The sequence below is a fragment of the Sebastes umbrosus genome, chromosome 3 (genome assembly GCF_015220745.1).
Source record: "Sebastes umbrosus isolate fSebUmb1 chromosome 3, fSebUmb1.pri, whole genome shotgun sequence".
Classification (NCBI taxonomy): domain Eukaryota; kingdom Metazoa; phylum Chordata; class Actinopteri; order Perciformes; family Sebastidae; genus Sebastes; species Sebastes umbrosus.
In genome coordinates this window covers 10,145,584-10,171,207 of record NC_051271.1, presented here as the reverse complement: position 1 = coordinate 10,171,207, position 25,624 = coordinate 10,145,584, and the positions used below count along the sequence as shown (strand labels likewise).

The following is a 25,624-nucleotide window of genomic DNA, read 5'->3' as shown; positions in this document are numbered from 1 at the left end:
CTGAGGAAAATCAGTGGCCTCGATGGTTTTACAGTTTGCTTTAATGTTCTATTTGTAAAAACAGCACAAAACCACATCCTCCTTTATCTTCCTGAACCATCCCGTTACACATCCTAGCTTCTTACACTAATGTCTCTCGCTCTTTCTCCACTGTGTTACCACTTTCAAAAAAACGACATAGGTATGGAGAATTTATTTACACACCGGTATGTATATATACAGTAACAGGAAATTAACTAGACTAAACAAAGATTTTTGCAATATACTCTTAAGCAAATCCATCTCCCACTTCTTCCCACTTGTAATGGGAGCAAACTGGATGAACAGAAAACAGGTCTAACTAACATCTAACTAAAAAAACAGGATCTTTTTAAAGCAACTATACCTTCTATAAGACCTATCTGTGGCAACAATGACAAACCAAATAGTAAAAATCTATCATTACATGTGCAATCAAACAATAACTACTAAAACACATACAAAATAAATGAAGCCACTTTTACATGACATGGCAGCACAACGTGCACTTAAGTAAGGGCCTAGCTAGCCGCGTACAGACAGCGCTAAATTGCACACCCACAGCACACTCAACCGTGAGGCAGCTGCACCCACCCTCCCCCATCTCTCTCCATCTCTCTCACTCTCACACACACACATGCACGCACACACACACACACACACACACACTCACTCACTCTCTCTCTCTCAGCTTCTCCAAGTCAAACATGGACTGTACCATTCTGATGGCGGGAGGAAGTGGGGGTGGGGCGTTCACTACAATAGGGAAAAGGATAAAGTATTCAAGTAGTCAAACAGTTAATTTTCTCTGGTTTTCACAGAAAAAGTTATTTTTTGTTGTTTTTTTAAATGGAATTCCTTAAAACAACTTTTCTCAGAAACATGAATATAACTACTTCTCATGGTTAGCTACAATGACCGCATTGGAGATATTGGAATATTATCTCAGCAAAAACTGTACCAACAATATTTTTTGTTAAGCAAGATATGTCGCTTTTTAGCCACAGAGAGGCCCATGCTAGCTGCGCACAGCAAAAAAATTAGAGCACAGCTTGACACAGTAAAGCAGCCTCGATCCGCCCAGCCTCTCCCTCAGGAGGGAGGGCTGCTGTTAAACAGACTGAACCACTCCAACACGGGGGTGGATCTTTACTCAAGAGGAACAAAGAACACCCACCTAAAAACTAAAAAAATAAACTTTGAGCATTACTACTTCCCCTATTGAAGTTTTCACCAGTGGATTTTTCACAAAATAGTTGATTTAAAGTAATTTCCTGATTTGACTTTGAGACTCAAAACAGAGAAATGTATTGTTGAAGAAGTACTAGAAATGTAATGTGTAATTAATTACAATAAACTTTTGCAACCTTCAACGCTCTTCTTTAAAAAGCCCTGTTGTGAGAGTCAATAAAACCTTGCTGTGCGCTCTTTGACCAGCCCCCCTTTCTGCTACTGCAGAAACACAAAATGGCCACCAGCGCTGCTGCGAGCAGCATGCTGAGCACAGGCTTGAACAGATCCTATAACAAACTCCGCCTCCTAAAAAAAAAGCACAGTATCTGCAAAAATCTCCATACTCATACATGGATCTCGAGGGAAAACTGAACAAAAACGCAATTCTAAAACAGCTAATGTGACTTAATGATTTAATAATGTTATCTCTACATGTCATTGTGATCACCTCTAAATCCTGGTTTCACTGTTGTTGCAAAGAGCCCACATGTCTTGTGCTCACTGTTCAGCAACACACTAAGCTATGACTGAAGAGTTAACTGAAGCAATTCGTTTTTTTTTGTTTTTTTTACCTCACATGAGTTTTCTGCTAAATGTTTTATGAACCTAAGTCTAGATAACTGGGTAATAAAAATAATGCTTTTTCTCCTTCCCGGCTGCAGATGGTGCTTCAACCGATACGGCAAACAGTAAACCTGACACTTAGCTCAGTCACAGAGGACGCTGTTGGTCTTAATTTGAAAAAAAAGTTATCTAATATTAGACATTTTCTATGGAGGCTAAATACTGAGTGGAAAAAAAGCTGTCAGCCAGCGAGAGCAGAGCCTGCATTCCAACATTACTGCGCACTGTGCGCAGTCTTCCCCTCCTCCACCCACACTGCCTGCATCTGGATTCACTGAAACTCAAAATGGCCACCTGGTCTGCTGTGCGCAGCCACACAGAGCCCTTCGAGCCTGCTGTTATCTAGCACAACATCCTATCCTGTTGCGGCAGCACCACGTCATTACAAGTAATTCTTATGTGCATAATTCTCACCAAGACATTTAAGTTCAGTTGAATGGACCTACTAGAATATTTAGCTAAATGAAACAAAAGCAAATGTCGCACTATTATGCGAAAGCAGGTAGCATTCTTAGGAGGCTGTTACACATACCTGGCTTTCGGTCTATTTGAACTGTTTGCGAAGAGCTGAAGCAACTCGTGACACATTCACTTGCTGTGTGTGCTTTTAGACTGCTGTTTATATTTCCCATTTAGAACATCAAATTACTATTATTATTATTATACTGACTTATTGTACATAAACTGTTTCATGTCTCGACATGCTCAAAAACATGATTCCAGTCAGACTAGTCTCCCTTGATATTCCCTTGCTAAATGATTTTAAACCCCTCTGGTTACAAGCAGTGATTGTGTAATAAGGAAGGACGTCTTATCTGGAAAATCATTGTCAAAATACATGCAAGTCAGGTGGAAACTGCCTCTCCCCCATGCGTGCAATAGAGGCTGCGGTCTCCAGGGTGCGAGGGTTCAGGGTAAGAGGTACACAAAGTGTTTTGATGGATGCACGTAAATGTGAGATACCACAAGCAGTTTAACCGACAAATTTAAAACAGTTATAAATAGATACAGTGCAGTTATTGTATCTTAATAATATCACAATTTTCAGGGTTTTACATTAAAAGTAGGGCTGTCAACGTTAACGCAATAATAACGCGTTAACGCAAAATTGTTTTAACACCACAAATTTTTTTTAACGCATTAACTAGGGATGCTAATTTTGAAAAAAATTCTTAACCGATAAGCGACCCTTGTTAAACGATTATTAACCATTAACCGACAAGATAAGTGCCTCGCATGCAGCGGTGCGCTAGCTGAAGTGTATGGAGCACAACAGACAACTCCAGTTCACCATCAGGAGAGCTACAATAGCACCCACGGTGCTGCGCGTAGTGTCGCGGACATGCAGCCACGTTCCCAGTAAAAGCCTCAACCACACATTAAGTTAAGTTTAGCAGATTGTTCGCTGTGTCTGCCCGGCGTAACGATACTCTGTCTGCCTGGATTAACGATAGCGATTGTCCGACAAACAGAGTGTGATCTACGTTAGCAGCTGTAGCTCTGCTGGTAGCTTCGTGCTCGCCACCACTATGTCATTGCGGCGTAACTTTTGCGAGTGTGCGACAGACCGTGTGTGGCGGCGGGGAGTGTGGGTTTGTCGGTGTCGTTATAGCTGTGAACGTAGGTGTAGCAGACAGTGTGTGTACAGTTTATTTCTCGATAGATAAATACTACGAGCCTACAACTCGCTCCGCTCAAGCGAGCCAGAGACCAGAGTCAACTTTCTGTATTTTGCAACTCCGGCTCCGCCTCTTAAGGTGGACCAGCTTTTCTCCTTAAAGAGACGAACCGCTCCTGAGTTTTGCTCAGCTTTTTAAGTAATTATTAATATTTATTTTAACCGTTTTAAAGGATAGCGTTAATCGGTTAAAGTTCTTAACGTTAGTTAACGGTTAAACGGTTAATTATTACCATCCCTAGCATTAACGCAATCGATCTTTCGGAGGTTGTACCAGGTTCAGTTTTAAAGCTAGAGAGAAGATACTGGAATCCTATGAAACTAGAAAATCTAAGGGATCAATTGTCATCTTTGTCATACTAGCTTGTCGCAAAGGAGGCTAAATAACGCTCCAAACTTGCGCTAAATTTTGGCGAGGAAAAACTGGCATGGCCTTTTTCAAAGGGGTCTTTTGACCTCTGAGCTCAAGATGTGTAAATTAAAATGGGTTCTTTACAGACATGCCCACTTTATGATAATCGCATTCAGTTTGGGGCAAGTCATAGTCAAGTCAGCACACTGACACACTGACAGCTGTTGTTGCCTGTTGGGCTGCAGTTTGCGACGTTGTGATTTGAGCATATTTTTTATGCTGAATGCAGTACCTTTGAGGGTTTCTGGACAATATTTGTCATTGTTTTCTGTTGTTATTGATTTCAAATAATACATATATACATACATTTGCATAAAACAAGCATATTTGCCCACCCCCATGTAGAAAACACTTGACAAATGTCCCTTTAAGGGGATTAATCACGATTAATCATGGACAACCATGCGAATAATTATTTTCATCGATTGACAGCCCTAAATAAAAGATACTAAAAGTTTGTTGAACGGGAAACATTGTTCAAGTAGATGTAATCTTCTGATATTTCCAAGAGAGACATTAACTTATACAGGATTTTAACAGTGAAAATACATTCTAGATATGCTAGCAAGTGTCGACAATGCAGGCTGTCTCAGCGTGTAGCATAATCCTCAACAATTAATATACACAAACAAACAAAGTGAGCTGCCTGGCAAAGTAAATATTAATCAGACATTTGAATGTCTTGGTGAAGTGGAACTGCTCCCATTTCATTTGCACACACTGCACTTCAAATTAATCTCACTCATGGCCTGCAGAAAACTGAACACAATCCCAATACGCATCTTCATCTACCACCTACTGCTCTGCCATATGATCAGACAGTTTTACGTTTGCTGCTATTTGACAAGCAGGAAACCAGGGGGAGCAGAGACATTTCAAGTATTATTTTCTACATATTATTCAGAATTTTGATTCCAATAAAAGAGACACAAATTAATCTTCGCATCTTAATGAATTAACCTGTTGCTTTTACTTTAGGCTACTGTTAAATTCTGTAAAATCTAATAGTGTTTTAAGTAGAGAAATGACAAATGGAGGTAAGGGTTAACTTTTCAAAGCAAAATATTACTGTCAAAGGAAAGTTATTCTCCAAACATTGTTAACCTGTTCAGCAATATTGTATGAACACTGCTTCTTAGCCTGCCATTGCCCAAACATTGTACGCGTGATTTCTTATGTTTTTTTTTCTTTGCTTTTGAATACGTGGAGACTAGCAAGAGATGAAGGAAAAGAGGGAAGAAAAATACGGCGGGGGTGGGGGAGGGCAAAACCAGGAGTTTCCATGTGAATCAAGCAAGCACATGGTGATTATTCTCTAGCCATGCGCTGCTGAGGGAGGCTCCTGTCATGGCTACAAAAAAGCCAATAAATGTTGATTGGCATACCACAGAATAAACAAAAAACACCAGGTACAGAATAATTGTAACCTAGGTTCCCTGAAGACATAATAATAATAACACTTTGGTTAATTGCAGAACTGAAATATCTGCATGCAGTAGCTCCCTCCTTTTTCTGGTAAAACTCTGATAACCTAAACACATTATTTGGAGTAGCTACAGTTTAAATCAGATCCCATAAGCTATAGCTAGCACCACGCAGTCAGAGCTGAAGTCCACAGCCTTTCACAGAGCGCCAACACCCCTCCCCCACACCAGCAGTCTGCTCCAGTCTGGAGCATGGACTAAACCATTGCAGGAGAAGGGTGTTTTCACCAACAAGGGAGGGAGCTAGAGAGGTGAATGACAAATTCAAAGCTCCTTAAGCGATTCGAACTCTGTGGTTTGACGTTCAAAACTAAATTAGCCTATGTTGAACAGGAAAACACTCTTGGTGAGTTCTACTTACCCTAAATTGATAGAAAACCCTGGCCCTGAAAGAGCAGCTTATTCTCCTTGAGCTATCAAATTTTATTTTTGTCTCTGTAGCAACAACGCATCTTTGTTTATGTCTAAACATGGCACATTTCTCAGACGTTTGTTACATGAAAATCAACGCTAACATTATGATATTTTTATGGAAGGATAAATCCAGTGCTTTAAGCTGCTGTTTTCCTCTCTGCTAAAAACACACATTTGGGCATGAGTAGAAAGTAGCTATGAGAAAAATACAGATTGTTTTCTGTGAAAATCTGACATAACAAACAGCTAACATTAACTGAGCTTCATGATTTGAATTAGTCAACAAGCTAGCTACTCGACACTTTCCCCACCCCCACTCCTTTCCCTTTGATAGAGTGCTTGCAGTGAATGCTACAGCACAAAATGGCTGCTGCTGCTGCTGCTGTACGCAGTTACAGCAGAAACAATCCCTTTTATCAATAACACGACTGACTGGCTGCTTATGACTATTCTGCGTTACTCTAGATAAAAATACTGCTACTTGTCACCCTGCTGGTTTGTTCCCTTGAGATTTTTGATTAATTTGATCTGCAAAGAGTAACATACTGTATTTTTGTGTTTTGTATTTTAACCTGCAATGTTTATTATCATATTATTTAACACGTCTGTGTATTATGGGACTACCATGTTCTACACAATATTAACAAAAATCATTATTGTTATTATTAAAAATGTATAAAATACAACTTCACTGTGACTTAATAGTTACATTTGACCTTTTTTGTGGCAGTTACGTTAACAATTATATCACTAGTTAGCTCAGCTAAACCAGAACATCAGTCCGCACTCATTTTAGACACCACAAAACTAATCCAAAACATTGGAAATAGTATTACTGTATTTATCATAGTTTTAAATGTATCGTTAGGAAACCTTCTTGAAGCGGAGAGTTTTGTTGGCCATTAATTTATTTTAAGAGATGTGGCTTAAATGATTGAATGATCGCAGTGTTACTCAATTTATGGCCCGCAGGACAAATCTGGCCTGCGATTGGGTGCCGGGTGGCCCGCCGACCATTTTCTAATTTATAATGAAAATAAATTGATTCACAATGGGATTTTTCTTTTACTTTTAATGTAAATAAGATGCCAGAGTGCATAAATAGCATTGAAATAGACTCATAGAGCTTGTTTATCAAAAGAAAAGTGCCAGGGGAGGATCCTCCGACAGAGGTACGGCTAAAGGCCTTTACACACCGGGGGCGTGACGAATAAACAACACGAAAATGTTAAATACTCGCCTGCGAATATTATATTTCTAGGGCTTTCATTGTGAAAGGTAAGAACGGAAGGAGTGGATCTGGTCTGGGCTACCTTTGTCAAGGTTGTAAGCAGTACTAAAGTTTGCTGTTCTATTTCGGAATACAGAGCCTCCGTGTTGTTTCATAAATAAAGGCACAACTCAACCGGTTCCGCACAACTTGATTGGTTGATGCCTTCACTTGTGGTGCGAAAGCACAGAAAAATCGGCCTCGCTCCATACGAATGAAAAGTATGTGGCTTTTTGCCGCGTAATATTCATGATCTGTGTGAAATTTTCATTACAAAAACAACACTTTGAAAAAATATTGATGTGCCAATAGCGAACCAATCACATTAACTAGATATGGTTTCCATTTAAGATAGTTTTAATATGGACTTATTATGGACTATGTAACTAGGGCTGGGTATCATTTAAAAAAATACTATGCCAGTAACAATACCTCATTTGATAACCATCATGTGAATGAAAGCAGTGTGTCTATCCCACTGGCTAGCTAAGTGCCGCAGCACTGCACAGCGCTCATACATCGCTTACCGCTGATAATGCCGTCCCTCGACTAGGGGTGTGTGATATGACAATATTAGATCGTGAACGATTAAAATGTCTCTACGATCTGCCTTTACAGCAAGATCGTAGAACCGTGCTACAGTGTACATTCTACCAGTTGCCGTTGCTGGTAGTTTCAAGATGGCGGCGCGCCTCAGTGCAGCGGCTCTTTGCTTCCTAGTTTGGTGCTTAGTTGTGTGAATGCTGGATATGCTTGTAGAGTTGTGTCAGGCAAAGTATGTGTATAGTCGTCAAGACTTAATCAACGTCGAATTACAGCACAGTATCGCGGTTACAAGCGACTTTCAAAGGACTAGCAACATACCGGCGGACATGTCCGGATCACCGGGGTCTACGTGGATTGTTATCGGCTCCGAGAAGCGACGTAGGCGGCGTAGAGAGAAGAAGCAGAAATGGGGATGCTGGCCGGGGCTGCTGGCTAGGCTAAAGAAGCATCCACACAAACTACCGCTACCAAGCATCTTTCTCTCTAACGCCAGATCTATCGTTCACAAAATGGACGAATTGGAGCTACAGAAGGCAGCTAACAAGTCCATCAGGGACTGCTGCGTGATGTTAATAACAAAGACCTGGCTTCACCCGCTGATACCCGACGCTGCTGGTAGCAGGCCACACAATCCACCGACTGGACCGAAGCCAAGACTGGTACAGTAAAAGCAACGGGGGACAGACTCTGTATTTATGTGAATAATGGCTGGTGTACAAAAAGCAAAAGCCCACATTTGGTAATGTTTCGGATTTAAACTCAATGCTATAAGGGAACCATAATGTTAATGAGGCAATTGCTGTGCAGAGGACAAAGGGTTCAAAGCCGTTGTGCACGGCGCAGAGGCGCTAACTGGAAACCTGCGGCCATGCAAAGAAAGCTCGACCAGAGAGTCCAGACACACAGCAATCCGATCCGATCCGTTAAAGATCAAAGTAAGCTACATCGGTAGCACCGGTGTTGTCAGAAGTTTATTAACCAGTGGGAAAATTTCCTCATCGTGACATGCCTAACACCTGCCAAACGTGGGGAAATTGTTGGCAGTGGCGGGTAAAATCGTCAGCCCATCCGCCACTTTGGTGGACAGGGACAAAGCACCAAAGAAAGGCAAGTTTAGTAAGGTCAGCGTACGATTGGATAAAGCTAGGCATTTGAAAGTAACTTGCAACTACAATATAAAAGCAACGCTATTGGCTGTAGAACCTTATTCTTTTTGACTGACAGTTGAAGTTCACAGAATTCTGACCACAAATTTGAAAAGTGGCAGATAAAATATTAAAGACTTGCCAGTGAAAAAAGTTAATACCAGACCCTGCACACATCACTGCTTTCCTTGCAGGTTTCTCTGAGTGGATGCCAAGGTACCACCTGAATAAAACGGACATTGTGCTCCTTCAGGACAAAAGAATTCCTGCCGAGACCAATTATCACCATTAACAATATTGTGGTGATGCCAACTTGGACAGCAAACTGGGTGTGACCCTATCACAAATGACTGATTGCAGCAGAAGGCCGCTCTTGTAAATTCCTCCTGTACAAGGAGAATTCACTCCTCTTTATTATTGATGCGGCCCAAATGCAGGGGCTTGCTTTTGGTCTGAGCCACCACTTGGAGCAAGTCCAGATTTCTGCTACCCATCTCGAGTTTAACCTCCCAAAGTTTTCCCACACCACGCCATTTCTACAACAATGGCTTCCGGTTTCAACCAATATTCAGTTTAATACTCTTGGTGCTAACCTACGGGGAAGTGAAAGACACTGCTCCTTCCTACCGCCAAACCATGTTCAAACCCTCCTCTCCGTAGTGACAACTGCATTCCTCTGCCTTTGGGTGATTGGCCGCACTACCACTCAGAGGACCTTGTGGTCTAGCTCTGGTTCCAATCCTTTCCTATCTGTGAACACAGCAGAGTGCTCTGGTAGTGGTTTATTCTGCTTTGCCAAAAGTGTGCATCTTTCTCCTTATCAAACAGTGGCAGAATGACCACAGCAGGGCCAGTGAATCAGGCTCCTTGTCTTTATAGCTGTACTTACTGTGGCCATATCTTGCTATGCTAACATTTCGTCGTCAACTTTAAGCAAGAGACAGCAAGCATTTTACGTGACTGACAAAGAAGACACTTGCTTCCTCAAGATCAAGCTTATAACGTTCTTCATCATGAGTCAGCTTCAGTTTTGTTCTTGGCAAAGGTTTTCATTTAGCTCTGGTGAGTCACACTGATTCCAATACTCGATCAACGATGGAGAGCGAGAGCGCATTTGTTGCATTTGTCTAGTGTGGAGGTAGGCAGCGGTGATAGTCGCTAGTAGAACCCCTTATGGCCTTCACACACCGGCCGCAGCTAGGTACCCTGCGACACTTCACGCCACTGTCCTATTTCCAGCCCCGCTGCCCCTGAAAAAACACATTTTCCCCTACATTTTTGGAACAGGTAGGCCGTCGTAACAATGGGCAGTCTTCTTGGAGGTGTGCCTTTTTTAGGGCGGCACTTGACGCGCGTCATATGTGCGTTTTCGAATCAATCATCATCTCACGTAGGTGCAGGACGTACGTGCTAACTGGCCGTCGGCTGTAGTCTTTGTAGTGTGTTCAAATGCAACTTGTCGGCCAAGACAAAGGCAACATGAGGCGACGCAAAAGTCAGCCTTCATCACCTCTTGTTCTTTGATGTCGGCTTTGTGTGTCTGGGCCTTTAGGGAAGCGTCTACCAATATGACCCTTCACTTCCAGATCAAAGTGAATCATATGTTGACTTGCACACTGAGTAGCACTTTTGTCGTCAATTTAATTCCTTACATCACTATTACATTCAGTGTGCAAGACCACCATCACAAACATCGATTGACAAAGGCATAGAAATCTGCACACTTAAGACAGAAAGTTAAGCAAATTTTAGACAGCACAATGGCAGAGCCATTGCCACGCACACATCCACTCTACTCACTCTCTCACACACACACACACACACACACACACACACACACACACACACACACACACACACACACACACACACACACACACACACACACACACACACACACACACACACACACACACACCGTGCGTTGCTAGCTAGCTTACAGCTAATGTCTGTACTATTGGTACATTTGGTGTTTTGGACATATAAACATACTGCACAAACATTCCAGTGAACAAATTCGACTAAACAATGCGAGGCAAAAATTTCAGGCAAGGTTCCGTTGGATTGGTAACCTGATCCATCGGATGGTTTGTTACACAGAACCATCTGAGAAGCCGTCATTAGAAACTGTTTGGAAAAGGGCAGGCACTTTCAAACAAGACTTGGTCAAAACCGAGTATATGGCTGGACCGTGTATGGTCAGTATTTTAATTTGTGGCTAAATTGTTACACAAATAGTCAGTGGTCATGTCTATAATGTTAAAGCCAGGGGTACATGGCCACCAGATCCAGCGAGGAAACTAGGGGACGCGCTGCTCCACTCAACTGGCCGTTAAAGTGGTGACGTACCCTGTCGTAGAATGACCTGACTGGTCCCTGGTTTTCCTGCTTGCCATTTCAAACAGAAAACGATATTGCGGCCTGCTCGTAAACTTTCTGTTATTCCGTCTAAACAATCCACCAAAATCTACTTCTGAAAACATTTTAAGCCAGGAATAGGCTATGCCACTGCTGAATCTCGTTCATTTTAGAACTACATTGCCTAGTTTCACAGCTTGGTCCAAGTATTGTTACTTCATCACTCACTTTTTAGGGCTGACCCTCTGCGGTCCAGCCTAAAATTCTTGGCAGGTGATTGGATGAACCATCTGTCAATCAAACTCTTGCCAGTCAAGAGAAGAGCGAAAACATCTTGTCCATTGAAAAAAGCCTTCATTGCCGTTCTTTGCTCTTCTTTCAATGGAGAAATACTCTCCAGTTTTGATATAATTGATGCTATTGCAGAAGATATACCTCTGTTTGAGTGGCTAGAACTACAAAATCACTCAGACCACTCGTGATTGTACAGTTTTAGAGTTTCGTCTCTCACAAACAATCTTAGACCAAGTACTGCTGCAGAAAACACAAAAACCCGACTCATCATTTTAACTAGCGAAAGCGTTGCTCAGTGCCAGCTAAAAACCAGAAGTTTCTACCTGAATGTTTCGTACACTACTCTTTGCTAACAGATTTAGCGGATCTGTTAGTGTTGGAATTTACTGAATCTGTCTGCCAACCTTCACTCCCACTGGCATGCCCAAATAGTTTTTCACATTCACACACACTAATTTTCACTATTTAAGTAATGGCATATTGTAATTCACACGTGACACTTAATTGAAACACCACAGGATATTTAATCCCAATATAGCCAACGCTTACGCAATATTTAGCACATGTAGCACACTGCAGTAAGTTGGAAATAAATAAAGGAACAAGAGTGTTTTCTGTTCTTTCTCAGGCTGCATCAGTGATAGATTTTAAATCTTATTTTGTTATTGAAGATCTTAAATTATCACCATTGTGATGCATGAGGCACGCTCGCCCCTTCTCTTCTCACAGTGAATCCATAATGTATTTTTTCCATAATTTTAATCATTTATCATATAGGCTGGAGAAATTGTCTGTCTATTTTATAAAAAAACGACAGCACACATGCACAGAATGGCAAGATGCTAACTCTTGTTAAATACCTATTTGCTCAAATGCTGTATGTAACGCATTATGCTGGATATTCATTTAATCATCCATGCAGTTTGCATTAGTAGAAAGTGAAATTATTAGAAGGGAGTGTGATAAATGCTGTGGTTGTACGTGGATGTTTTTTTTCCTTCTTTTTCCTCACACTGCAAGAGGGGGGGGAAAAATCAATTTTAAAGACTGATCCGACATTAGAAGAATCTCCTCAACAACTTAAAATGGGCTCATTCACGGTGTTTCGTGGTTTATGAAACAAATTTTATTCTCTTTATGCAAAAAGGAGACGATAACTGAGTGATCATTTGTAAAGTGCTCTTGATAAGGCGAACAAGAAGAAGTGTGTTTCTTTCTGTGCATGTTTTACCTTGCGTTACTGTGGCCTTTACGTTAATGTAACAGCAATTCAGATTTGTGTCAGAAATAAGATTGCTGCCATGACTTGGGCACTTAATATGCCATCTTGTTCACATAAAGTACATGTCTGAAAGTGGCTAAATAGTTATAAATAGGGCAATATTGTGCAAAGGGGATCGCCTTAGCGCTACAAAATTCAGGCAGTGGGCTCCCACAACTAAAGCAGACACACTGAAACATAATGCACAAGTTAATGGGAGTGGGAGGAGACATTGCATAGGTGTATATATGTGCAAGCCTGAACATATGTGAGACATCTACTACTGTGCAAAGCTCTCACCAAAGCCTTAAACGCTGAAAAATTACTAACGTCTGTTAAAGTGGCAAATGAATATAACATTTTTTGAGTGGGGTTTTATTGAATCAAATAGATTTGAAAAGACATGATGAATTGTCAATGTATTGCATGTATAAACGTATGTGCACTAGTTTACTCCAGAAAAATGACAAACAAGGATAATGTTTGTAATAGGGCCCACTTACAATAGACACACAAGTGTGTAGGCCTGGCTAATTTATTATGGCCTATGTAAATGCAAAATACTAATTTAAAACAATGCCGTCTTTTTAATTATCAGCATGACAAGCCATACAGTATATGAATAATAAACACGAGGTATTTTGAGACTGAGCCAGGATCATATTTCTTATCACTCTCATTTACAGCCTGAAGCAAAGAAACCGGCTGTAACTGGTTGAAACCGGTTCTTATGGACTTGGTTTGAAAAACTTAAAAAACAATAGATACATTTTAGGTATGGACTTTTCCATTATCAAAAATATAGGATCGGAACCTGCTATCACTCCCAGATTGATTTAGCCTACATCAACAACATTTGTAAAAATGAAGCAGACATTTTCAATTATTGTTAGATGGGAAACTCACAACTGCAGATTTTTATGTTACAAACAAATCAATTCTGTATGTAAATTTACTCAAATCTATATGGTCAAAAAATATGGATTGGGTTGACATTTTAATCAATATTTACATGCTGATGGAAGCATTTCTATTTATGTATATATTATGTTACTTACATTCAGACCATTATGGTTTTTGAATCATTATCATCTCGAAAGAGCACTGCTAAATAAGTGTTTAAGTTGCATTGCATTAAGAGGCATGTTCACAGATGTTTACGCGCACTCAAGCTCTCTTCTAGTAATAGGAAATTGCTGTTTCTCATCCATGGTGAGGGATCATTTTTTAATAGTAAAAGTTAGAGGTAGGCTACAGAATATATTGCAAGTCGATTAGTCCACTAATCGGTCGTTTTGGTCTTTGTCAACTAAGATTTCTTTAGTTGATTAGTCTATTTGATATGCTTTTTTCATGCAGAATGACTTATTTCCGAGAAACTTATGAGCACATCTCTGGTTAACATAAGATTTAAAGTAGTGCTTTTGTGTGATTCTTTGTGGAGAAACTCTGTTTTACAGATCTGTCGATTACATCAACTAATCGTTTAGTCAACAAAATCACATGAGTGTTAGTCGACTAAGAATTTCTGCGACAGAGACGCATCTCAGCTGAAATGAATGTATTATAATCCCCTTTTTAATACTGCCTAGTGTGAGCAAATTTAACATTCACATGCATCTCATTTATGTGGTTGAATTCACTATAATGCATAACTGATAATACAGATGCAAAAGACTCAGTAGGGCTATGGTGGCTCATGAGCCAACAGCTGCACAGCACTGATTTACATTTGGCACCAAACCTGTATAAACCAGGACTGAGAAAGGTGCCACCGCCCAGCACATTAACTCCTATTTTTCTCCACATAAAGGACATTTGGAGATCTCATTTTTAAACTAAAGCTAGACAGAACCTCAAATTTTCCTACAATCTCATTTAGTATCAACTTGAATGTAGCTAGCCCTGCAAATTGTTGTGCGTAGCAGTTGTGCGATAAATAGTAAATTGTCATCGATTGTATTGGATGCAAGGTAAACTAATGTAGCCTTCTAACATCTACACGAAAGCTTCTGAAAAATGTAGGAGGAGCCTTTCAAAGCTGCTTCCTCTTCAGCAGAAAAAACACACAATGAATTGCAAGTGCACCATGTGAGCACTGCCACTGGGTGAAGTGGGGGAGGTGAAACCAGAGACAGGAACGTACCATGTTCCCAAAAGGTAAAAGCAAACCTGAAACCTCGCTTTGGATCGACTATATTGAGTCCATTTTTTTTTTAAACATCATGAATAAGATGAAACAGTCCAATTCTGCAGACTGCCAAATTCCCCAGACTGTGACTGATTTGTGGTTATCAGGTTCATAGAGGAAACACTCAGTTGGCCACTTATCTGTACATCACTTCACCTATATAAAAAAAGCTGATTTTTTTTCTCTTTTGGAAATCCACAGGACAGGGCAAAGAGGAAAAACTGCTAAACTCTTGTATTACCATTGACATTAAGCCACACCCACATCCTGGGACAGTGTGGTGCATGGAAAATTACTGGACTGTACCACTTTCGACCAGAGGGGGGTTTAACTGCACCCTGTACGTAATGCAGCAGTTTCCCCCTCACTGTAGCCCATTTTGTGTTCTGCGCTATTTAGGCCTCAATTTAATGTTGATTTTCAATTTGGGGATACTCTCTAATAATCTACATTGAATTATAGTTGTTTTTAAAAGAGGCAACAGACTTGTCATTAAAGCTCTACCAAGGTCAATAATTAAAGTGACAATGCTAAAATATTATTTTTCTATTACCCACAATACTTATTATCCCAGGGTAGACAACTTATCATTAAATCTGTCTTCCTTTTTGCCCCTCGGTCAAACTGTCACCTCTGGAGTATGCTGGACGTGCTTGCTGCTTGTTTTAGCACCAATATGGCATCGACGCTTCAGCGACTTGGTAGGACTTTAGTGAGGTACAAACACATCCAAGACATATATTTCCAGTTGCCAAATAGGGAAGTCACTTCATTACATTAAATAGTAGTTTGATTACTTGTATCAGTCAATGGGCAACATGAGTGGTATGAGGGCATATCAAACTTGAATCAACAAAGAACTGGGTCACCTTTTTTCTTTTTGTTCATATGCTTGTGTGTATTTGTGTACAAGCGTTCTTCAACCAAGTCACCACCGCTTAGTAGCAAGAAGAGTGTCACGATTTAAGAGTAGCTATGTGCAAAAGAGAGTTCATTTTCAAATAAAAAACAAACATACCTGTGTAATTAGTAAAAGTCATCTCAATGTAGTATTTATCAATCAGAATTCAATAATTTTACAAAAGCAATTTACGTAATTGCCAAACTCACGAGTGCTTTCACAAAAGAGAAAACCTCAGAGACGTCAGTTGTGATGTTTGTAAAAAAAAAACGTTCGACTGATAAAGTGAAAAGAAAAAACATTGTTAAAATGTCATCGATGTAGCCTATAATCCATGAAGCTGGCTTGCTAACTTTCCTTTCAACGCCCGCTAACGTTACAATCCCAACCCGTAGGGCTCACTATAAAATGTACCATACCACGTACCAAAAACAGAAAAAAATATTTTTTATAACTGGCGAGACTGCTTTCACAAAAGAGAACACCTCAGAGAGACGTCAGTTGTGATGTTTGTAAAAAAAAAACGTTCAACTGATAAAGTGAAAAGAAAAAACATTGTTAAAATGTCATCGATGTCGCCTATAATCCATGAAGCTAGCTTGCTAACTTTCCTTTCAATGCCCGCTAACGTTACAATCCAAACCTGTAGGAAAAATATTTTTTATAACTAGCGAGACTGTTTTCGCAAAAGAGAACACTTCAGAGAGACATCAGTTGTGATGTTTGTAAAAAAAAACTTATACTGTTAAAGTTAAAGAAAAAACATTGTTAAAATGTCATCGATGTAGCCTATTGTCCATGAAGCTGACTTTTCTACGCCCGCTAATGTTACAATCCTAACCTGTAGGATTCACTGTAAAAATGTGCCACCCACGTACCAAAAACAGAAAAGAATATTTTTTATAACTTTGTAAAAAAAACAAAACGTTCTACTGTTAAAGTTAAAAGAAAAAAACATCGTTAAAATGTCATCGATGTAGCCTATTATCCATGGAGCTAACTTGCTAACATTCCTTTCAACACTCGCTAACGTTACAATCCCAACCTGTAGGATTCGCTGTAAAAATGTGCCACCCATGTACCAAAAACAGAAAAAAATATTTTTTATAACTGAGACATCAGTTGTGATGTTTGTTAAAAAACAACAACTTTTTACTGTTAAAGTTAAAAGAAAAAACATTGTTAAAATGTCACCAATGTGGCCTATTATCCATGAGGCTAACTTGTTCCTTTCAATGCCCGCTAACGATACAATCCCAACCTGTAGGATTCACTGTAAAAAATATTTTTTGTAATTCATGACCAAATGTTTGTATTCATAAGTTCAAAAGATGCATATTTGTGTTAAATATAAATATATATATAAGTGCAGTGAGAACTACTTAGCTAGCATGCTAGTTGCAATACCACGACTCACCGACTCTTCGCGTTGCCAAGCGATACGTTCCCGCGATTATCAGTAGTCTCGGGTCTGTTGCAGACTGTCTCACTACTCCTCCTCTTCCTCCTTCTGCTGCTGCTGTCGAAATCTTCCAGGACGCTTTTGTGCAAGTTTTACAACCCGTTTGTGGTCTGGTGGTTTCAGTACACCGGTTTCAGCAGCATTCACAGGATAAAAACTAGGCTTTGAGCTTTGTGCCACAACAAACTGAGTAGTCGCGTCGCGTCGCGGAGGACTCAACCGACTGCTTCTACCCGTTGGTTCGCTCGCTCGCTCACAGATTAGACTCCTCCTCTTTCTCGCGCACGAAAAAAGAATCCTCTCGGAACGGTTGGTCGGCAAGATTCGGCACGTGACCAACCGTCGTGGTCCGAACGTTCTATCCGTTGTGTTTTAGTCGCTCTGCTGTTGAAGTCGGTAGCTTAAAGAGTCAGTAGTTTAAAGCCGGCAAAAAGGTAGGTTATGACCAGCTCCCAGGTTATGAACAGCTCCAGCTCCCAGTGTCTGGTAGGACTGACACTGTGAGTGTGTTTTAAAAGCAGCAGCAGCAACTACAACTCTTGCTTGGAGTAACTGCAGTGGGGTTCAAACTAGCTCACAGAGCCCACGGTTGGAAACAACAGGGAGCAGAACGTTAGCATGGAGAGGGAGGGGTTAGTGATTTGTGGAGAGAAACTGAGGGGGGAGGAGCCAAAATGGCGGAGGAGGAGTCAATAACAACAGTCTTGTCTGTAAACTGAACTACAGACCGTAGTGTCATTGTAGTTTATACCTTCATAGAAATGTTTTATTTGTACTGTATAAATACCCAGAATTTGAGTGAGCTTGAATAGTTTGCGCTTTGATTAATGATTATTTTTTAAATGGCACACATGAGATGAGAAAATAGTCCAAACCAAGGTTAAAGGAACATCCCAGCTAGAGACTGATCCTTTTTCTAACCTCAGGGGCTACAAATAATACATTTTTGCACTATGATTTTATACATTCTCACAACAACACAAGAAGATTTAATTTTTTTTAGCATCCACAAAATCTAATCCATTACATTAATATAGTTTTTTTTTTTTAAAGCTCTCTTCTGACATAATACAGCAGTCAGCCATTTTGTTGACTCACTGTGTTTGTGTAACTTGTAGTTCCCCAGGCGGCCAGCAGAGGGCGAGTTACAGTGATGTACTAATCATCAGCGGTTGAGATGTTCCTGTCTTCCATGGATAAATCCCTTGCACCTACTGGTGTCATAGTGAATCCCCTTAGAAGGTTTTATGTCCATATACTCCAAAATCCATGTGATGTGGAGTAGGAGTTGTGCTCCTTCATACCCTTCTGTCACACTCTTGCACACCAGACAAGCTCTGCAGTGCTAATGTAAAAGAAAGAAGCCTTGAGGTCAGGGTCAGCGCCAGAGCATTGGGAAAGGACGGGCAATCAACTTTGACAGGGAGGCATTTTCACCTCACATAACCTTTATTAAGTGTATAATTAACATTATCATGTTTCATGAAAGAAATAAACTATGACAAAGAGGCGTATACATAATGTCACTTTTGCGCACATGCATAGACATGCCATTACGTCCACATAACCAAAGGTTATAAACTCAGATATACAGCGGGAAATCTGTTAAATGTTTTGCATTAATAAACCTGTAACATTGGGCCACTTTCACCAGTTACACAACGAATTAAAGGATAAAACAACATCTTTAAGCCGCATCAAGAACCGGTTTGCAATCACAACAATATGCGCACTCATCCAGAAACGTGGGTACAATTACAAATTGAAAAATAATACCACTCACAGTGTAGCCTACTACAAAGCAGAGGAGATATTTTATCAAGGTGCATGGAGTCTCCAACTGTGAGCGCAGAATCTCCTCAACACAACTTCCTTCCATTCGTTTTGCAACTTTTTCCAAACTGTATGACTTAATTTTACTTGCAGCTGTAAAAGTATTTCAGTTTATTGTTTTTGTCAGGAGAGAATTCAGCTGAGGGGGCACAGTGACCTTTTTGGCCCGCCCCATAACACCGACACTGCTTGAGGTTTGGCACGTCTCTTTTGTCATCTACACGTGTGAACAAATCTAGCTAGGCTACATTGTAAGAGTGCCTCTACATTGACATGGAAGTGTTAAATTAATTGCCATTTTTCAATATGACAGTATGTTTAGGGAACACTGTATGCAGACCATAATGCTCCATTAGACAGCACACAAAGCAAGGATCGTCAGTAAGCGATGATAAACAAACAAGTAGAAAAATTCACACATACATTGCTGCACAAAAATGAGTACTCAGACATTTATTGTTTAATGCTTTTAAAAATGGAAAGTCTTTACTAGGGCTGTCCCGAATACAATTTTTTGGGCTTCGAAGCTTCGGTGAGAAATACTCGAAGGTATTTGAAACTTCGGGACGCTTCGGGACGCCCTGCGACATCTCCCCCCGTTTCAGTGCCGCTGCCGCACTACTGTACACACACACCTCTACACACAACAAACAGTGGTATCCGTCTAAGAATAACTAATAGTAATTAAGTTGGATATGAATAATGAATAATGTTGTGGGATTATTCCTCATTCCGTGGGCTATTTTTGGAGTTATACATTATTAATACATACAAAAACGAAGTATTTGAATAGTGATTTGGAGGTTGAATATCATGGCAACGGTCGGAGCTTCAAAGCATTCGGATCAGCCCTTGTCTTTATGTGCATTTTCAAATATTACATAAACACAATGCAGTCTTATTATTGTAAATTAACGCACCTGTGGAACAGATGAGCTACGTAAGCTCCTTATTATTATTTTTTTTGCATTTATTTGACAGCTCAATTTAGAGCTAGAATTCAACATGATGAATTAGCCAAAAGGCCACAGATAAGGGCAGACGAGTGCCAGACACTGGCGGGTGATAGTCAGCCACAGACACTTGTGGTGCGTCACGGCCTTTAGACTCTCAGTAAAACACAATTTAAGAGAAAACAACAAAGAGTTCCCCATCAGGGCAGCTGAGGGCGCAATAGTTCACAATAACAAATTGGACAATAATTTGGACAATGACAACAACAGGATGATAGTGACAACTAATAAAGAGAAACGCTTTTATGAATGTTGTCTGACTCATTTCAAGCAGGGCAGCACCCACCTCAACCGCATCGCTGTCAAAATGAGAGGTGAACACACCACACAACAAACAAGTGACATTAGCTCTGCCCGCTAACATACTGACTGACTATAACCACCACCAATTCTGTATTGTCCACATTAAGGAGGTTGTGAAAAATGTAGTGCTCCTCTACAGTAAACAGAACTAGCCTTAACTCAAAAACACAGCTCCGGGGTAGACTGATCAAATATACATTAGCCAAGTTTCTACAGGCAAGACACAAATAAGTGTGAAAGTAAAGGATTGAATGCATATACAGAAAAACTGATGACTGCAAATCCATTCTGCCCAAGCACGTAATCCCCACAGGGGATGTGGATCTCATGACGCGCCTCTCCATATTTGTAATGACCAGTAATCAAAAGCCAAAAACTCCTCTCAATATTCAGTGTTGAACCGACTCCAAAGCACACTGTATGGTCACTGAACTCTTTCTGCTTCCTTGTCAACATGTCAACCCGCAACTGTGAACACAGCAGCTGCACATAGCTCACGAGCACACGCCTAATTTTATGATTCTTCCACATCCTCTGCGCGCCAACATGCACAGTTTATCAGTAACAGGACTACGACACAAGTTAAACACAGGCTGCGTTCCAAAACGCATACTTTTTCTTTTTACTTTTAGTACGTACAGCAGCTGCCCGTACAAAGTACGTACTGTTGCATGCAGTATGCAAACAATTGGGACATACTACTTTGTCAAAACATTGCGCCTTGAACTATGAGGTCACCACAGGTCATTTTATACAGTGAGGTCAAATTTCAAAAAATTGTCTCACTATGTGAAATGGCTACTATGGAGACTAACACCATCACACGTGAATACAGAAGGGCTCATTGGATTCACACGAGTCTCAGCTTTCCAGTGATACCCTCATCTCCACCTGTCAGTGGATCACAAACTTCCTGACAGACCGGAGATGAGGCTGGGGGAAATCACATTCAGCACCCGGACCACCAGCACTGTCTGCTGTCAAAGCCTTCAGGTTTCTGGGATCCACCATCTCCCAGGACCTTAAGCTGGGACAGTGAGCTGGAGATGGGATGATGGTGTTGAACGCCGAGCTGAAGTCCACAAACAGGATCCTTGCATATGTCCCTGTGGAGTTGAGGTGTTGCAGGATGTAGTGTAGTCCCATGTTGACTGTGTCATCCACTGAGCTGTTTGCTCTGTTGGAAAGCTGCAGGGGGTCCAGCAGGGGTACTGGGATGGCCTTCAGATGGGTCAACAACAGTCTGTTGAAGGATTTCATGACCTGTGTGAAGATGGGGGCCAGCTGGTCAGCGCAGACGTTCAGGCATGATGAAGACACACCATCAAGGCCTGGTGCTTTCCTGATCTTCTGTCTAGCCCCGTTTCCACCGCAGTAACTTACCCCCGGAACTAGGAACCTTATGAGGAAGTCATTACGTGTCGACCGCAAGGACCAGGGTCTAAATTAAGTTCCAGGTACATTTTCCGGGGCCTTTTTAGCCCCCCAAAAGGTCCTGGTCAGGGGGTTATACTTTCTGAAAGCACCTGAACTTTCGGGGCGGGGTTTGTAGGGAAGAACGACATGGATTTGTCAAACACACACAAACACACAGCGCCGCTGCTTCAACTGTACCGCTTTATTCATAAAACAAGGAAATTCTCTAGTATCGATTTAGGATTTAATGAGAGAAAAATAAGTTATTTTCTAAATTGTTTCATGTTATAAAGCACAAATAAATAACCATCAAACACTCAACAGATGATTTACTGTGGAGACAGACGCTCTTAGTTTCATTTACCTCCTCTGCATTTCATTCATGACATCCAATGTGCATCAGTAAATATATGCAGCAGTGAATATCTTCGCAGTGAGACAAAACGTTTTTTTTTCCAGCGTGTTTTTTTTTTTTGATGAAACGGGCGGACACACTGAACTGCAGACTGCAGAGTGTGTTTACTGCTGTGACCACCAGCTGCCCTCATCACACGTCATGTTGCTTTTTCATACGTCAGCGGACTAATATGCCTAATCTTTGCAGGTCTTTAGACCGCGGTGGAAACGCACATAACAGTGGGCTGAAGGAACCTGGGTGTAGGCGGTTGTTTGATGTTGGAGTGGGTGAGGGGTGTGAAATGTGGGTTTATCAAACCTGCAGTAAAACACATTCAGGTCGTCGGCTAGTTGGTGATCCTCCAGTGTCGGGGGATGGTCCTCTGTAGCTGGTGTTGTCCTGCAGGCCCCTCCACACGCACAATTAATTATCAAAGTGTAACATTTTAACTTGTTAAACATATTGTTTATATTGTATTACCAATCATGATGTAGAGCGCCTTTTTTTTTTTAAAAATGCTCTATGTATGAAGATTAAAGCTCTATAAGAAACTTAGCTGGAATGGGAATAGAAAAAATACCCAGATGTCCTCAGTCTAGTGACATCTAGAGGCAGTGGTGGGCATTTTATATTGTTCCCTGTATGAGCATCACAGGCGCAGTTGGTTCAGGGGGCTCACTGAACCCCCTAGAAATACTTGCTCTCTTCCGACGTTTGTGTTTTTAAACAGAAAACACAGGTTTTATACTGTGATATATTTACTGAAAATGATACAATACAGCCAACAGTAGCTTCAGTAAATTTTCAGGTGATCTCCTAGCGATCTACCTCCAGCAAGCTGTCACCTTATTTAGGTGTTTGTAGTGAAATGAGGAGGTGTCGTGTCAGATCCTCATTTCAACTTCACCAATCAGCCATTCCTTATCCGTTGGAATAAGGACTAAATAGAAAGTGCCAGTTAGTTCATTCCAATAGAAAACAATGCAATCAAACTGATTTTGTCACTGACGCTCGCTCGCGTCACATTCTGTTTGTAGGCTGTAATATGTTGGCTACATACATCTCAATAAATTGGACCTCTCTGCGTTGTACACATTACATTCCCTCTAGATTTTTTTTATGAACCCCCAACCTTAAAGTTCAAACTGCGCCTTTGGTGAGTATGTGACTTTCTGTGGTATGATAAAAATTAGATTGAACAATGAAATTTAGTGTTAAGATGCTGCCCAGTAGTTTTGTGCTTCTGCAGAACTACGTTGTTGGGATTAGTAGTACTTGTTGTCCAGAAGAAGACAAAGCAGTCACTATCTCCAAGTTTCTTTTCCTCTTTTTCGTTCTCGGCAACACAAAAAAGCACCTGCCGTTTCTGTGAAAGAATGATTCAATAAGCATACAACGACATCTTACACATATGTTTTTCTTATGTCGTTATGATTACTGGGGTTAAAAAATGTAAAGGGTGTGTCCCCTTGGATCATGAACATGCTCGGCTACTTTTCTGGCAGTTTGCATGTTCATGTTTACTTGAATCAAGGAACAAGAGATAAGGGTCAAAACCAGGTAGGCTGTCTAACACGAAAACTTATCCAAAAGGTGGCAGGCAGATATTAAACCGTGCATCAGGAGAACAAATGCTGGAAAGGTAACGTGGATGCCAACTAGACAGCCTGACAGGGAATAAGTGGAGATGGGCCTGTATATGATCTACGAGGCTGATAAGGGTAATGGGAAGCTGGTGAGTAAGTGGGTGGGGAAGGTCATGTGATGTGAATGGCGGGAAAGCTTGCTGCTGCAGGGCAGGAGGGAGTGGCTGGATCTGAAATAAAAGGGAGTGTTAGTATGGGAAAGTAAACAGAGCAGGCAACTGATTGAATAGGGGCTGTCACTCAAACATGGATTGTAAATCTTACACTTACCAAAATTTAAAGTTGTAGAATAAAATTTACTTGTGCCACCTGTTTAGGAGGTTTGAGCCCTGCCCATTAAATTTGGTTGCTGTAGCGCTTGCTGCAGTTGCCAGAAAAAGAAAGATTGCTATAATAAAGAAAGGTGCCTGGACTCTAAAACCTTGCAAATTGGCCTTGGTTAATTTTTTTGATTGTCTGTGTAGATTAGATTTTGCTTCACTTTGCTTTCAATGTTTAAAAAAAAACCTTTGCAAATAATGTATGTCATTGCTCTCATAGGGCATATTAAAAATGACATTGAGTGGTAGGCATAGGAGGAAGCTACATTGTTTAATTATTTAATTTAATAGTCTGTATGCAACATACAACATCTGAAACACTGCTTATTGGATTTTCACAAACCTCAAGGGAAAGATATAACTCACAGACAAGATTTTGTAATTAAAGGCAGGGTTGGTGATCTTGGGAAACCAGCAAGAGTACACAAGATTTTAAAAAAAACGATACAACCGAAAAACCAAACCAAGTGTTGCCAACTATTTTCCAAAAAAAAAAGTAGCTAGCAGCTCTAGCCCCAAAAGTCCCTAAATCTAGAGAGAAAGTCATCAAGTCTGCAACACTGACAGTCCGTCGCTTCAGGCCTCCCTCCAAAGCCACTTACCCTTAATTATCATTATGAACGTAAACAACGAACATGGCTAATGTTAGTACAGCTTGTGGAAGACTCTGGTAATGTTCTATGAGTGCACGGGCAGAGTGCACACAGGTAGACAGGCAGGTCATCCAATCATTTCATTCGAGTCTATTACAGTCCTGTCACAGATACCAGATTTTCTTTTTTTTTGTCAGAGCATTTGATTTATTGATTGCTGTTTGAATTTAATGAGAATTTGAAGAAATATTTTCCTAAAATCTTTACCAACCCTACCTTTAAGCTGTTGTTTTTCTCAAATAACCTTTTTCTTATAATTAAACAATCGCAAATAATATGAGATTCATAATCCCAGCCTGAGACATCTGATACGACGATCGTATTATTTGTAACCTGTTTTTTGGCATAAAGACCTTTGCTTAAAGAAACTATGTTGTATTTTCCTGAGAACCAATGCAGAGCTCTGATGTCCAAAAATGTTTGCACTCTAGGGAGACATGACATTTAATGCAGCTAGCACCACAGCGCAGTACATCAACAGGCACACACTGAATATCAATCAAATCTCAAATATCAAAATTAAAATGCTTTATTTTAAAAGTTTCATATGTGTATTTAATTCCTGCTGTAAACTGACAAGACACAATGACTGTTGAGTGTAAAATGTTTTCAAATATGATGTAAAGAGTAAGAAGCATATATTCAGTGACAATCTAAGGATGATTAAAAGGTCATGGCCTGATAATGATGACGCTTTAATTAATTAAGTGTTTAATAATCTGCCCAAAGAGAAGCATGTATATTTGTAGACA

At 40.5% G+C, this 25,624-nt stretch overlaps 1 protein-coding gene across 3 annotated transcripts in view; it reads right to left on the bottom strand.

Moving 5' to 3' along the window:
• The window catches only part of LOC119484881 (activating transcription factor 7 interacting protein), a 34,067-nt gene extending 16,155 nt beyond the window's left edge, over nucleotides 1-17,912 (bottom strand). The window contains exon 1 of one of the 3 annotated variants that reach the window (XM_037764055.1): nucleotides 17,247-17,912. The gene's annotated coding sequence lies outside the window, so the exon portion shown is untranslated. The remainder of the gene's footprint in view (nucleotides 1-17,246) is intronic. The other 2 variants (XM_037764052.1, XM_037764054.1) reach the window with 2 other exon arrangements.
• Between the last annotated feature and the right edge of the window lie 7,712 nt (nucleotides 17,913-25,624).